Source organism: Asparagus officinalis, chromosome 6, assembly GCF_001876935.1.
Source record: "Asparagus officinalis chromosome 6, Aspof.V1, whole genome shotgun sequence".
NCBI classification, from domain to species: domain Eukaryota; kingdom Viridiplantae; phylum Streptophyta; class Magnoliopsida; order Asparagales; family Asparagaceae; genus Asparagus; species Asparagus officinalis.
Window position 1 is genome coordinate 59,923,765 of NC_033799.1, and position 12,800 is coordinate 59,936,564.

Here is a 12,800-nt window from a genome sequence, read left to right on the forward strand (position 1 = left end):
TGTTCGCTAAGGGGGTGTTTGTTTCATTTTTTTGGATGTAGCATGGATTTTAAGTTTTGGGATGCAAAAAGTGATTTTTTTGGGTTTTGGTATTCTATAAGCTTGTTTGTTTAAAAAAAAATTAGGATATTGAATCCCCAAGATATAAAAAAGTAATATATTTTAGGATTTGTGAAATCCTCTTATTTAGGTGGGATGTGGGCTGGATTTCTGACAAACACTGCCAGCTCATTTCTTCTCATCTTCCGAAAACCAAAATCCCTCGTTCCCATCACCGCTTCGGTTCTTCTCCCTCCTTTTTTTATCCGCCACCTCCTCACTCTGCTACTCCCGTCACCGCTCGTGGCCCTCCTCTTTAATGCCCCCCACCTCCAAAAATGTTTCGCCACCTCTCTCTCCTCTCCAAGCTCTCTCTCCCCCATGCTCCCTCCATCACCAAAACCCTAGCTCCCTCTCTCATTCCTCTCATCAAAACCCTAGCTCCTCAACCTTCATACGTTCCCAATACCATCTCTAGATCCCCTTACAGTTCAATGACGATGAGGTCGTTACCCAAGATGAGCATCTTGAGCCTGAACGATGAAATTTGGGTTTGAGGGAGGGCAGACTCCGCTGAGGCGTCGGTTGCCCAAGCGAGGGTTTAAGAATCGATTCAGTCTTGGGTTTCAGGTGAGTTTTTAGGGTTAATGTGTTTTTTGTATTTTACTGAATGATTTCGTGGTTTATAATCAGTGAAGTGGTTGGTGAGTAGTTTCAGTGTTAGGAATAAGAAGAAGGATTTTGAAATGTGGAGAAATATGTTCTATTGTTGTTGGAAACCTGTCTCTGTAAGTTTTATTCCTACTTGTTATTAGTATGTATACAACAAACAAAGTAGATCTGTAATTTAAGTACTTTATGTTGAAATAATATTCAATTTCTTTTCACAACAGCCTGTTGGATTCGGACAAATCGCAAAGCTGATAGCAACCTGTATTTCACGATATGTATTGGTATGTCTACTTTGTATTATTCAATTTGTGCAATGATGATGGTCTTAGTTATGAGAATGCAATCTACAATGTTTTTCTATGTTTAGGTAGGGTAATATAAGATGAGAATGCAACCTACATTGCATTTACAATGTTAGGTGAGGCAATCCATTCATGTGATTGCAACCTACATTTCATTTACAATGTTAGGTGAGGCAATCCATTCATGTGATTGTAACCTACATTGCAATATCATTGTTAGATGAGGCAATCTATGTATTCAATTTTAATACGTATAACTGAGCCCCTACCTTGGTCCTATTATGAGTTTTCTAATGGTTACTTGTCTGAGCATGTTTGATGGCTTGTGAGCATGCTTGTTACTAACCATGTCAAGTGCATATTTCACTACTTTTGCCAACCATGTTTTGCATACTTTGATGGCTTGCTTGTTTGCTTACTTTCTGGTTACATGATCTGGTCTGCGGTTTGGTTTGTTTCATTCTTGCATACTTTGATGGTTTTCTTGTTTGTGTACTTTAACCGATTCAATTGCTTTATTTTATACATGCCAATCACATATTTATATGGTTCACAAAATTGACAAAGTTTCCTCAACATTTAAAAGTAAGTCACCATATTTTTAGCTGTGTTAAGTATATGTAGTTCAAGTTTTCCAATGTTCATCGATAAAATTGAACACCAATTGACTTACGTGGGAAATCCTTACCTAAGTTTCTCTTCTACCTTTATACTTTTTTGCTTTTCTAACCAATCTGAATCGCATAAGCATTCAAGCTATCATTATCCTAATCTTTCTTCAAATTGCCATGTTGCCTTGTGCAAATCTCAAGACATCCTAGGAGCATTCATTATTTCAAATCGCATAAGCATTCAGGCTATCATTATCCTAACTTCACCCATATGCTGCCGGTTAAACTTTACTGTCTTAGATGATTATCATGGAGGATATTTGCATATTAGTTTTATTTTCCTTAGATTAGGCTTAATTCTCTTGGTTGTTTTTGATGGCTTACTAATTTGGTTGTTTCAGTTTAAGTTTGTTGTTGAGCTTGGTTGCTTGTGAGCTTGTAAGCTTGCTTGTTTTCCATGGTTTTAGTTTCAGTTTCAGTGTCGTATGTATCAAAAGCCTTATAAAAGAAGGTTTGTTGGACGAAGCTGATGATTTGTTTTGGTCGCTTGAAAAATGTTGTTGCTCATCAAATTCTACATTGCTTAATGTAATGGATTCTATTGTGCATGTACTATTGTTTACTCTAGCTCGGATATGCAGTATTGGAACTTATTTTAACTGATTCAATTGCTTTATTTTATACATGCCAATCACATATTTATATGATTCACAATTATGTTCCATTCAAGTTCTAAAGATAGTCAAGATTTAGAATGAAATTGGTCAAATAGATTCAATGTTCTTCATTTAAAATTTCCTAGTTTAACAATTCTGCATATTTATTACTTATTATGTTGTTACTTTCCTAACTCAGTTTTCTTCATTCTGTTTGCTATCTCACTATGGTTTACAAAGTACTCGGTAAAAAAGAAAAGGAAGGAAGATTCCCAGTTTAGCTATTGTATATATTTATTATTTGTTCTTACTTATAGAGTTATTTGGTGCTGGTTACTTGGTTGTTCAAGTGAAACTGAGTTTGTTCAAGTGTTTGTTCACTACTAAAAAATAAGGCATCCTAGACGGAAAATTCCGTTTAGGATACACAGAATTCCGTCTAGGATGAGTATCCTAAACGGAATCTCGTCTAGAATACGCGTCTAGAAAGTTTTCGTCTAGGATGTAGTATCCTAGACAGAAATTTCGTCTAGAATATATCCTAGACAGAATATTCTAGACGGAATTCAAAACCGTCTAGAATACATCCTAGAATGATTATTTTAGACGAAATTTCCGTCTAGAATACTACACCCCAAACGAAAAAAAATTCCGTCTAGGATGAGTATTCTAGACAAAAATTTCCGTCTAGGATACTCATCCTAGACGGAAATTAATGTTTTTATTTTTTATTTTTTTTAAAAAGAAAAAAGCATCCTAAACGGAATTTAAACATCCTAGACGGAATTTCCGTCTAGAATGCTATGCTACAGTAGTTTTTTTTTTGCAGGATTTACTTTGAGTACATGTACACAATATTGAACAACAAAAAATTATATTCATATTCAACACAATCTAGTTATATTCCAATATCAAATTCAATTATATTCAAATAATACATTCATCAAAATAGTAGAGAGATACATAAATTTTTTACAAACTTTTACATAAATTAATGCATCTGCAGTCAACAAATGATACAAGGTTGATTGAACATGACTGACATGTTACATTGCATCTTAAGCGCCAGATATCGAGTTCCCTCTCCTCCAAATCTGATCGAGAAGCAAATTTGCTGACTGATTGGAAGCTTTGCGCAAATATGTATAAACAGAACAAGCACAATCCTGCTCAAGATACTCCCCAAAAAGAAATCAATTAGAAACCGCTCAGTCCTCTTCCTGAAATTCAAATAATACATTCACCAAACTAGCTCCTATCCCTATATATACACCAACAGAAGTATTACCGACACAAATGCAAAAACTCAATAACTATACCCAAAAGTTTTTTTTAAGTTTACCTCTTTGAGAGGCGGTCTCTCTTAGTCCTCTTCCTGAAAGTATCAAAGTCTGCGCTAATTCTAAGGACGCGATCCCTTTCAGTGGATAGCTCATCAGAAATAACAGCAACTTTGTTCCCAAGAGAGTTTTTCTCATCTTCAATTGAGTGAAGAGGATAGCTCATCAGAAATAACAGCAACTTTGTTCCCAAGAGAGTTTTTCTCATCTTCAATTGAGTGAAGAAAGGCCTCGAGTTCTGCAACTGTAGATGTTGTTCCCAAGAGAGTTTTTCTCATCTTCAATTGAGTGAAGAAAGGCCTCGAGTTCTGCAACTGTAGATGGTCACCATTTGCCAAAGCTTCTTTACATGATTATAGTGACGCCATAAAAAGTGAAGCTGTTTTTCCTTCTTTCTCGGCAATATCATCACCGTTTACAGCATTCTCTTTAGAAGATTCATCTTCTGAATCTTCCTGTTAACATAAAGAGGCAAAGACATTAGCAATGAAAAATATAAGGATGTAAACAAAAATACTCATCACCAGAAACCAAAAGCATTTTGAGATAATCGACTGAAGAATACATTTGGTACAACTTTCAAATGCCCTGACTGATCACATACTCGAGAGTATAAACTTGATAAGACCTCGAAACTATTAACAGAAGTGTATCACTAGCTACCCATCATGCCCTAATACATACACAGAACAACAACATGTCGGTTTTCTTCTTCCTATATGGCAGGCTATCCATTATTACTATTTTACAATTAAGAAAATTCAAAAGTTAGCATAGAAACCGTCCCAGCATATATTTTTGGTGAATCATAGGCATTTGGAGGTTTAAAATAGCAAATATGCCCATTGCATCAGAGGTTAGAGAGGGCATGTATAAACATGTAGTCCGGAATATTAAACCAGTTGTCAGAAATGATAAAAACATGATAAAGAACTTCAGATATGAAATTATGCACACATCAGAAATGAATAGCGGGGAAGAGATGAGACAGATGACAACATCCAATATAAGGAGGCAAGCCAGAAATTATTTATCAAACATATGAAAGCAGATACTAAGAGCCATTTTTCAAACTTAATAGATAAAAGTTCAAGTTATGGCTTAGATTGGAATTGAAAGAGCTGTGGAAAACCAATCCAAAACCCTCTTCCTTCTTCGCTTTGAGTAACTTCGAGCCAAAATTCCCCATCCGAAACAAACTGCGCTTTACAAGACTTGTTCTGTTGCTCGATTCGAGGTTGAAGACTCCGGGGTTCGCTGCGGCCCATGAATTTGGCGGGAAAGCTGGGCCGGCGACAGAAAAGAGACGGGTTTTTGGTTGAGAGCGGGGAGTTGAGGATGAAGCTTGAGTTTTTCCGAAAGGGGGAGTGATTGGATGAGGGGATTGAGGGAGTTCCGATGACGATTCATAACAAAACACATGAAACTGCAGAAAGCTATTTCTGAATTGTATACTATGGTCTTGTACCCCATATCATAGGAGGAAATCAAATTATCTGCATCTATATAGGCCTGATAGCATCTGTATGGTCTTGTACCCCATATCATAGGAGGAAATCAAATTATCTGCATCTATATAGGCCTGATAGCATCTGAAAAAAAAATAAAGTAACATCATAAAAATCAATTCCTACTTTAAGCCTACAGTGCAGTTGAAACTTCAAATATCAGATGCAGTCCTATTGAAAACAAACAATCATTTAGACTACAAAAGATCCCCTTTTCCTTTTTAATCGAATTCCCACATTAAGTTGACAGAAATATTACTCCACAATATGTTTTACATTACCTAGTACATTTCCCATCTAAACATAATTACCCTAGAGATTGAATTGATGACAAATTCTACTACACCCAAATACGCAGCAAATCCAAACTAAAAATGAAATAATATTCAACATAACCATAAAAATTTCACCTTTGAGAAACCGAAAAAATACCTAGAGTGTTCCAAAGCTTGATGGTACGATCCCTAGACGCCGACACGATCTGGCGATTGTCAACAGAGAAAGCAACAGAGAGTACGTCCTTGGTATGGCCCACGAACCTCCTCGTAGTCGCCCCAGTGTTCAGGTCCCAGAGCCTGAGCTCGCCCCAGTGTTCATGTTGTTGTCGGCGATTGGGACTCCATTAATGGGTTAGAGAATCCATGGAATTAGAGTTTTTTGGCAGAGATTTCGGAACTGGGGAGGGTCAGGAGGAGAGAGCAGAGCTCGAAGAAGAGATTCGATTGGTGGTCGTCGTCGTCGATGCCATTGGAGTTCATCATCGTTTGAAATCCGAAACCCAAACCCTAGCTTTGGTCCCTAATTTTAAAGCGGTGGAGGGAGTGATTAACAACAGAGAGGAGCGAGAGAGAATCAGAGGGAGGGGTGTTATTGGATTGGGAGAGGGGGGATTTTCGCTGGGATCGAGGTGGGTGGATAGGCTTCAGGAAAATTTCGTTCGAAATTTAAGCGGGGAAACAAAATTTAGGAATGAAATTTTTCAGAAAGCGCGAACTATCGTGGACCCACCTTCCTAGACGGAATTTCCGTCTAGGATGCATCCTATACGGAAATTTCCGTCTAGGATACTAAAACCGTTAAGAATAATATTATAGACAGAAATTTCTGTCTACAATATTTTTTTCTAGACGGAAATTTTTCGTCTAGTTTAATAGCAAACTAGACGAAAAAATTTCCGTCTAGGATATTCCGTCTAGGATGTGTGATTTTCTACTAGTGGTTGTCGGTTACTTGTTGCTTGTGAGCTCATGGTTACTTGTTTGTTGCTGGTTAGGTATTTGTTGCTGGTTACTTGGTTGCTTGTGAGCTCATGGTTACTTGAGCTGTTGCAAAATTCATCTGGGGGTATTTGTTCAAGTGTTTTTTGAGCTAATGACTTCATTGTTTACAAGCTATACGTGGGTTTTTTGAGTTTTTCGAATTTAGCTATGGTGATTGGTCACATATTGATATTGCTGACTACAATGGAATTTCATTGTTTACAGGAGGCGTTCATGAATGAGAATGCAGTCTATATTGCATTTGCAATTATTAGTTGAGGCAGTCCATTATTTGAATGCAATCTGCAATGTAATTTTATTATATAGGTGTTGAAAATAAAATGACCATTTTCTGTGCCTCTATGTTATTATTTATTTTTGCATTTTATTATTTACATTGTTTAGGGTTATTTTATGACCGTTTATAGCCGTTGGAGTATAAATTTGAATAAATATGCTTACCCCAATTGAATACATTTGTATTTGTTTTTTTTGTGGGAGGTAAGCTCACCAAAGTTCTTATATTCACCATTTATTTTTTTGTTAATCTAAAATTTGTTTGCTACAACTATGGATTTCAAATTCCAAAATTTGTAATGCTATAATTTGAGTTTGAAACAAACAAAATATTAAAAATTATAATATTCCAAATTCCAAAATATTGTTGAAATAAACAAAGTTTTAGGAATCTCAACTCATAATAAAACACCTATGGATTTGAAACCTCATGGTAAAATTCATATTCTAAAATTATAGGATTTGAAACAAATACCCCAAAAGAAAAGTGTAGCCCCTCCTCATGTGTTCGTTGCCTCCAGTCTCCTCTCTTTAAGTAGTGGCCAACTGTCTGCCATTTCACCATTGATTTGACGTTCGTGTCTCCCTCTCATCACCTGCAATGAATCTACAATATTGGAGACATAAAGAATAGGTCAGACTAGTTAGTGATCTTTTTCTTTTCTAGGAATAAATTTTTATTGCTATTTACACTTGAATCCTAGAACTATATCTTCTTACCCTATTTTCCCTCGGTTTAAAGAGATACAGAAGTTCTCCTGACTTATATGTGTTTATTATCTGTAAAATTGCAAATATTGAATATAAGGAACACCCGACAATTTATTGTCGTTTTCAACATTGCAAAAGAAACAAGGATGACTTCACTACTTTCGTTCAACTCTTCATCATTTTGTTCTTTGGTTACAAAAAAGTTTTTCACACTTTATCTCAAATTAACATAGGTATAGTATTACTTTATGAGCTTTTAGTTTTGGGAAAAATGTGTCTAGGCCCCAAAAACAGAAACTTCATGTGCTGCAGCCCCTCCTAGTTTCCCCCATGTGGTTCAGCCCCTTGAAGTGTGACATTTTGTGCTGCAGCTCCTTTTTAGCAATTATTACATGCCAGCTAAGCTAAAATCCCCAAAATAACTTTATCCCCTCTCCTCAATCCTTCAAACTCAGTTCTCTCACTCTCTCTCTTCTCTCTCTTTAAAACCAAGGGCTTTCTCAAGCTCGTCACCCTATTCCTCGCCCTCCTCGCCGTCGCCGCCTCTGCCTAGGCACCTAAGCCTCCCCCGAGTTCGCCACCGCCTCCCCTCCTCTCCTCCGCCCGACCTCGTCGCCGTAGCTCGCCGCCGCTCCCCGCCTCGCCCTCGACTACGTCGGAGGAGGATGACCAAGTAAAAAGAGTGCATGATGCCCAAGAAAAGTGAAAATGAAGGGGCTGCAGGCACAAGACCACTCTTTTTTTTTGGAATTTTATGAGAAGCCACTGCTTGTTAAGGAGATTGTTAGTCAAGATGGCGGAGAGATGCCTGTTGGGTTTGAATTTTAAAGAGCTGATCTTAGTGCTGGAGCTGAGGAAGGAGATGGCGAAGGTTTTTTTGATAAATTTGATGTTGGTATTCTTATCTTTGCTTGGATTTTGTCATGGAGTATTCTCCCTGAAGAAATGTTGAATGCCTTAACTTGCAGTAATTTGATGCTAAAATTTGATGTTGGTATTCTTATATTCGCTTGGATTTCGTGTTCGTGTTAGTTCTAACTCATGTTAGTTCTAACTCAGTTCATGTTAAAATAGTTAGTTCTAATTTAGAACTAACAAGAAATGAGTTAGAACTAACAGGAACTGAGTTAGAACTAACATAAACCCAGTTAGACCTAACATGAGTTAGAACTAATTGGAAAGCTGGAGTCGTGCTTAAGCCGTGAAATGCCGCGTGCGATGTCCTCAAGGAAGCAAAACACTTAAATAATTTGATTTGCATATAAGTTCTCGTGAGTAATATCATAGATTAAACAATCTTGATAGTTGTCCTTTTTATTTTGATTTGCATATAAGTTGGCTCCATAACCCGTATAATAGGTATCCAAACCAATGGTTCTAGGACTAAATTGATACCACAAATGTTGTATACGACATTTTCTTTATGAAACATTTGATGCACGGATTTACAACCAAAGAACACCAAAAATTAATTAGTAAGAAATTCATATGATGTATATTCCAGAGAAAAATTGACCGAGGATGATATATCAGCATAAGATAGTATTACGGGTCCTTCATTCAGTAAAGAGATGAAAGGATCACTGAGACCCACTGCGTGGGTATTTTTTTCTGCATTCTTTTTAACAAATATTATAAAATGTTAAATCAACCCAGAATTAGTGCAATTAAGTATTTATTTATGCAGCTCACGGGAGTCCTATTGCTTTTATTTTATATGCTTTTCAGAATTTGTGCAGCATTATTCTAAAAACCGACGCCCAAATCCTGCTGTATCACAGCTGTTCCTCTCTTCGTTCCTTGCAAATCATTGCCGTGTTGTTTAAAACGTCGACACAATCACTGAAATCACCTTATTCTTTCGATAATTAATTCACTAATCAATGCATAATGCGTATTTGGGAGTTTGCAGCATCTGCAGAAAGCTTTCTTGTGCCATTCCGTAACTAGCACAATCCTGTAATTTGTTGTAATTATTTGTTGTTAGGTACTTGTTTGGTTGGAGCCCACGGTACCCAAATGAGAGAGGTGCACGGAGAGCGGTTAAAATTAGAACTAATGTGGTTAAAATTAGAACAAACTTGTTATAAAATAGAACTAACTTGGTATAAATTAGAACTAACGTGGTATAAAATATAACTAACTTGGTGTAAATTAGAACTAACATGATATAAAATAGAACTAACGTGGTACAAAATAGAACTAACTTGGTATAAATTAGAACTAACGTGGTATAAAATAGAACTAACTTGGTATAAATTAGAACTAACATTGTATAAAATAGAACTAACGTGGTATAAATTAGAACCAACGTGATATAAATTAGAACTAACTTGGTATAAAATAAAACTAACGTGATATAAATTAGAACTAACGTGGTATAAAATAGAACCAACGTGGTATAAATTAGAACCAACTTGGTATAAAATAGAACTAACGTGATATAAATTAGAACTAACTTGGTATAAAATAGAACTAACGTGGTATAAATTAGAACTAACTTGGTATAAAATAGAACTAACATGATATAAATTAGAACTAACTTGGTATAAAATAGAACTAACTTGGTTTAATTAGAACTAACGTGGTATAAATTAGAACTAACTTAGTATAAATTAGAACTAACGTGGTATAAAATAGATCCAACGTGGTATAAAATAGAACTAACTTGGTATAAAATAGAACTAACATGGTATAAGATAGAACTAACGTGGTATAAATTAGAACTAACTTGGTATAAATTAGAACTAACTTAGTATAAAATAGAACTAACGTGGCATAAATTAGAACTAACGTGGTATAAATTAGAACTAACTTGGTATAAATTAGAACTAACGTGGTATAAATTAGAACTGACTTGGTATAAATTAGAACTAATGTGGTATAAAATAGAACTAACTTGGTATAAACTAGAACTAACGTGGTATAAATTAGAACTAATGTGGTATAGAATAGAACTAACGTGGTATAAATTAGAACTAACGTGGTATAAAATAGAACTAACATGGTATAAATTAGAACTAACTTGGTATAAACTAGAACTAACGTGGTATAAATTAGAACTAACTTGGTATAAAATAGAACTAACGTGGTATAAATTAGAACTAACTTGGTATAAAATAGAACTAACTTGGTATAAATTAGAACTAACATGATATAAAATAGAACTAACTTGGTATAAAATAGAACTAACATGGTATAAAATAGAACTAACTTGGTATAAAATAGAACTAACTTGGTATAAACTAGAACTAACGTGGTATAAACTAGAACTAACTTGGTATAAACTAGAACTAACGTGGTATAAGTTAGAACTAACGTGGATGTACCGCATAGAGTTGTGGGATATTTAACACAAAACTATAGTGACTAATAACATATAAGTTGTAAAACCACGTAATTTTTTTAAAAAAAAAAAATACTATGGTAGTATTAAATGAGTTATGTTATGATATCATTTAATGATGAATGAGCATGATATTAATTGATTTGAGACCAATTAAGAGTATATATGCATTATACACCGATGTAATTTAAATCTGTAAAAACGACCAATTAAGAGTATATATGCATTACACACAGATGTAGCTCGAATCTGGAAAAACTCAAAAGACAAAAGTTGCAGGTTTCTTAAATTGCATTCCAACGCATCTTAAATCACCTCATTCCGAGGTCGGAAAAAAAAATTACAGCCAAAATAGCGAAGACTATTTTCCCAGTCTGACTAGGTTTCCTATTTCGGGTTAGATTTGTTTGTTTCGGGTTTGCCTCTATACATACCTGTGTTTTTCACAAAAAATTCTTTTTTACATCATATATATGAACCCTAGTAGCCACCCTCTCCCCTCAAAAACCCTAGAGCATATTTTGGTGAATTTTGAGAGCTTTATGAAGCAAATACCGAGAAGAGGGCGAGATCATCGGTGTTTGGCGAGGGAGAACCTGTTTGCTTGCACCCTTGGATTTTTCAGCAGTGTGTTGAGGCAAGATTATCTTCCTCCAAACCTATCCCCTGTAGAAATTCATGTTTTTAATATATAATTGGTTAATCTAATGTGTAGTGCTTATTTCGATAGTTTTTAAATCCTAGTTTTGATGTTAAATCTTAAAACAACAAAAAGATCAGAAGACTTAATCTTTAATTGATAAAAATAGGTGATCAATATCATTAGTTTTTAGATTAATTGATAATTCTTATTTTTCTTGGCCTAAACCCTAATTGTCAATGTATAGAACTTGAGTCTTGAACATGAAATGATATAGTGATATAAGCTTGTGGATTAAAAAACCCTAGTTTGATGTGTAGATCTGTGAATATAAATACTAAATGAAGGAAATGTATCAATTCGATGTTTAGAACCGTGGTTAATTGCTAAGATGATGATCGAACTAATTAGGTTTTGAACCCTAATTGTACAAACTTAATCTGATTAGTTATGTTTAAAGTATTTTTTAAGAACTAATTAGGTTTTGAACCCTAATTGTACAAACTTAATCTGATTAGTTATGTTTAAAGTATTTTTTAAACCCCAAAGATCATGTTATGATCTTAATCTGATTAGTTATGTTTAAAGTATTTTTTAAACCCCAAAGATCATGTTATGATGATAAATAATTATTTAGTCAAACACTAGTATGTTAAACACATGATTAAACATGTTTCTATACCTCATAATAATGTTCTATGTCCTTTTTGTTGAAATTATCTTAACTTCACGAGACTCAAACCTGCGTTCTGGACTCTGGTCGGTCGACCGAACCCTATGCATCAGTCGACCGATCCCACCCTGAGTTTGTATAATTCTTTATTTGACCGAAGCTTGTTTTTATGCATGTTTATGTGAATTGGTCGTCGGTTGACCAATGCCCTAGGGAAGTCGACCGACATCATGTCTTGTTTGTGATGATTTTCCTTACATGTTGTTCGTGAACATGAGGTTTGAGACGTACAACTATTTACACATATGACATAGACGTACACCTATGGAGGCTTGGCATACTTGGATTTCCGGGAAGGGGATAGTTGCGTGTATTATTTTTACCACGATGGGGAGACGATTAATTAGAACAATATATGTGTGTATGGATACCGTTGATGGGCACAACTCAGTACTGCTTAAGGTAGTGCGTCGGTATACCGTTGAAGTAGGTCATTGACCCGTAATTACAGGATGCCTGAATAAGTAGTCTGTTCCGCATGGTGATGTGATGAGACTAGCGAGCCATATTTATAGGATGCCTAAGAAGGCTGCCTGTTCCGTATGGTGATGCGATGAGAATGTCTGAGGAGACAGTCCATTCCGCATGGTGATGTGATGAGACTAATGAGCCGTACCTGTAGGATACCCGAGGAGGTAGTCCGTTCCGCACGGTGATGCGATGAGGCTAGTGGGTCGTATTTACTT

General features: G+C 35.6%; 1 long non-coding RNA gene across 1 annotated transcript; it reads right to left on the reverse strand.

Moving 5' to 3' along the window:
* LOC109845373 lies at nucleotides 3,202-3,769 on the reverse strand. Its single transcript, XR_002248324.1, has 2 exons — nucleotides 3,623-3,769; nucleotides 3,202-3,446 (listed from the first exon to the last, which is right to left on the reverse strand). It is a non-coding gene; the product is annotated as an uncharacterized LOC109845373 (long non-coding RNA).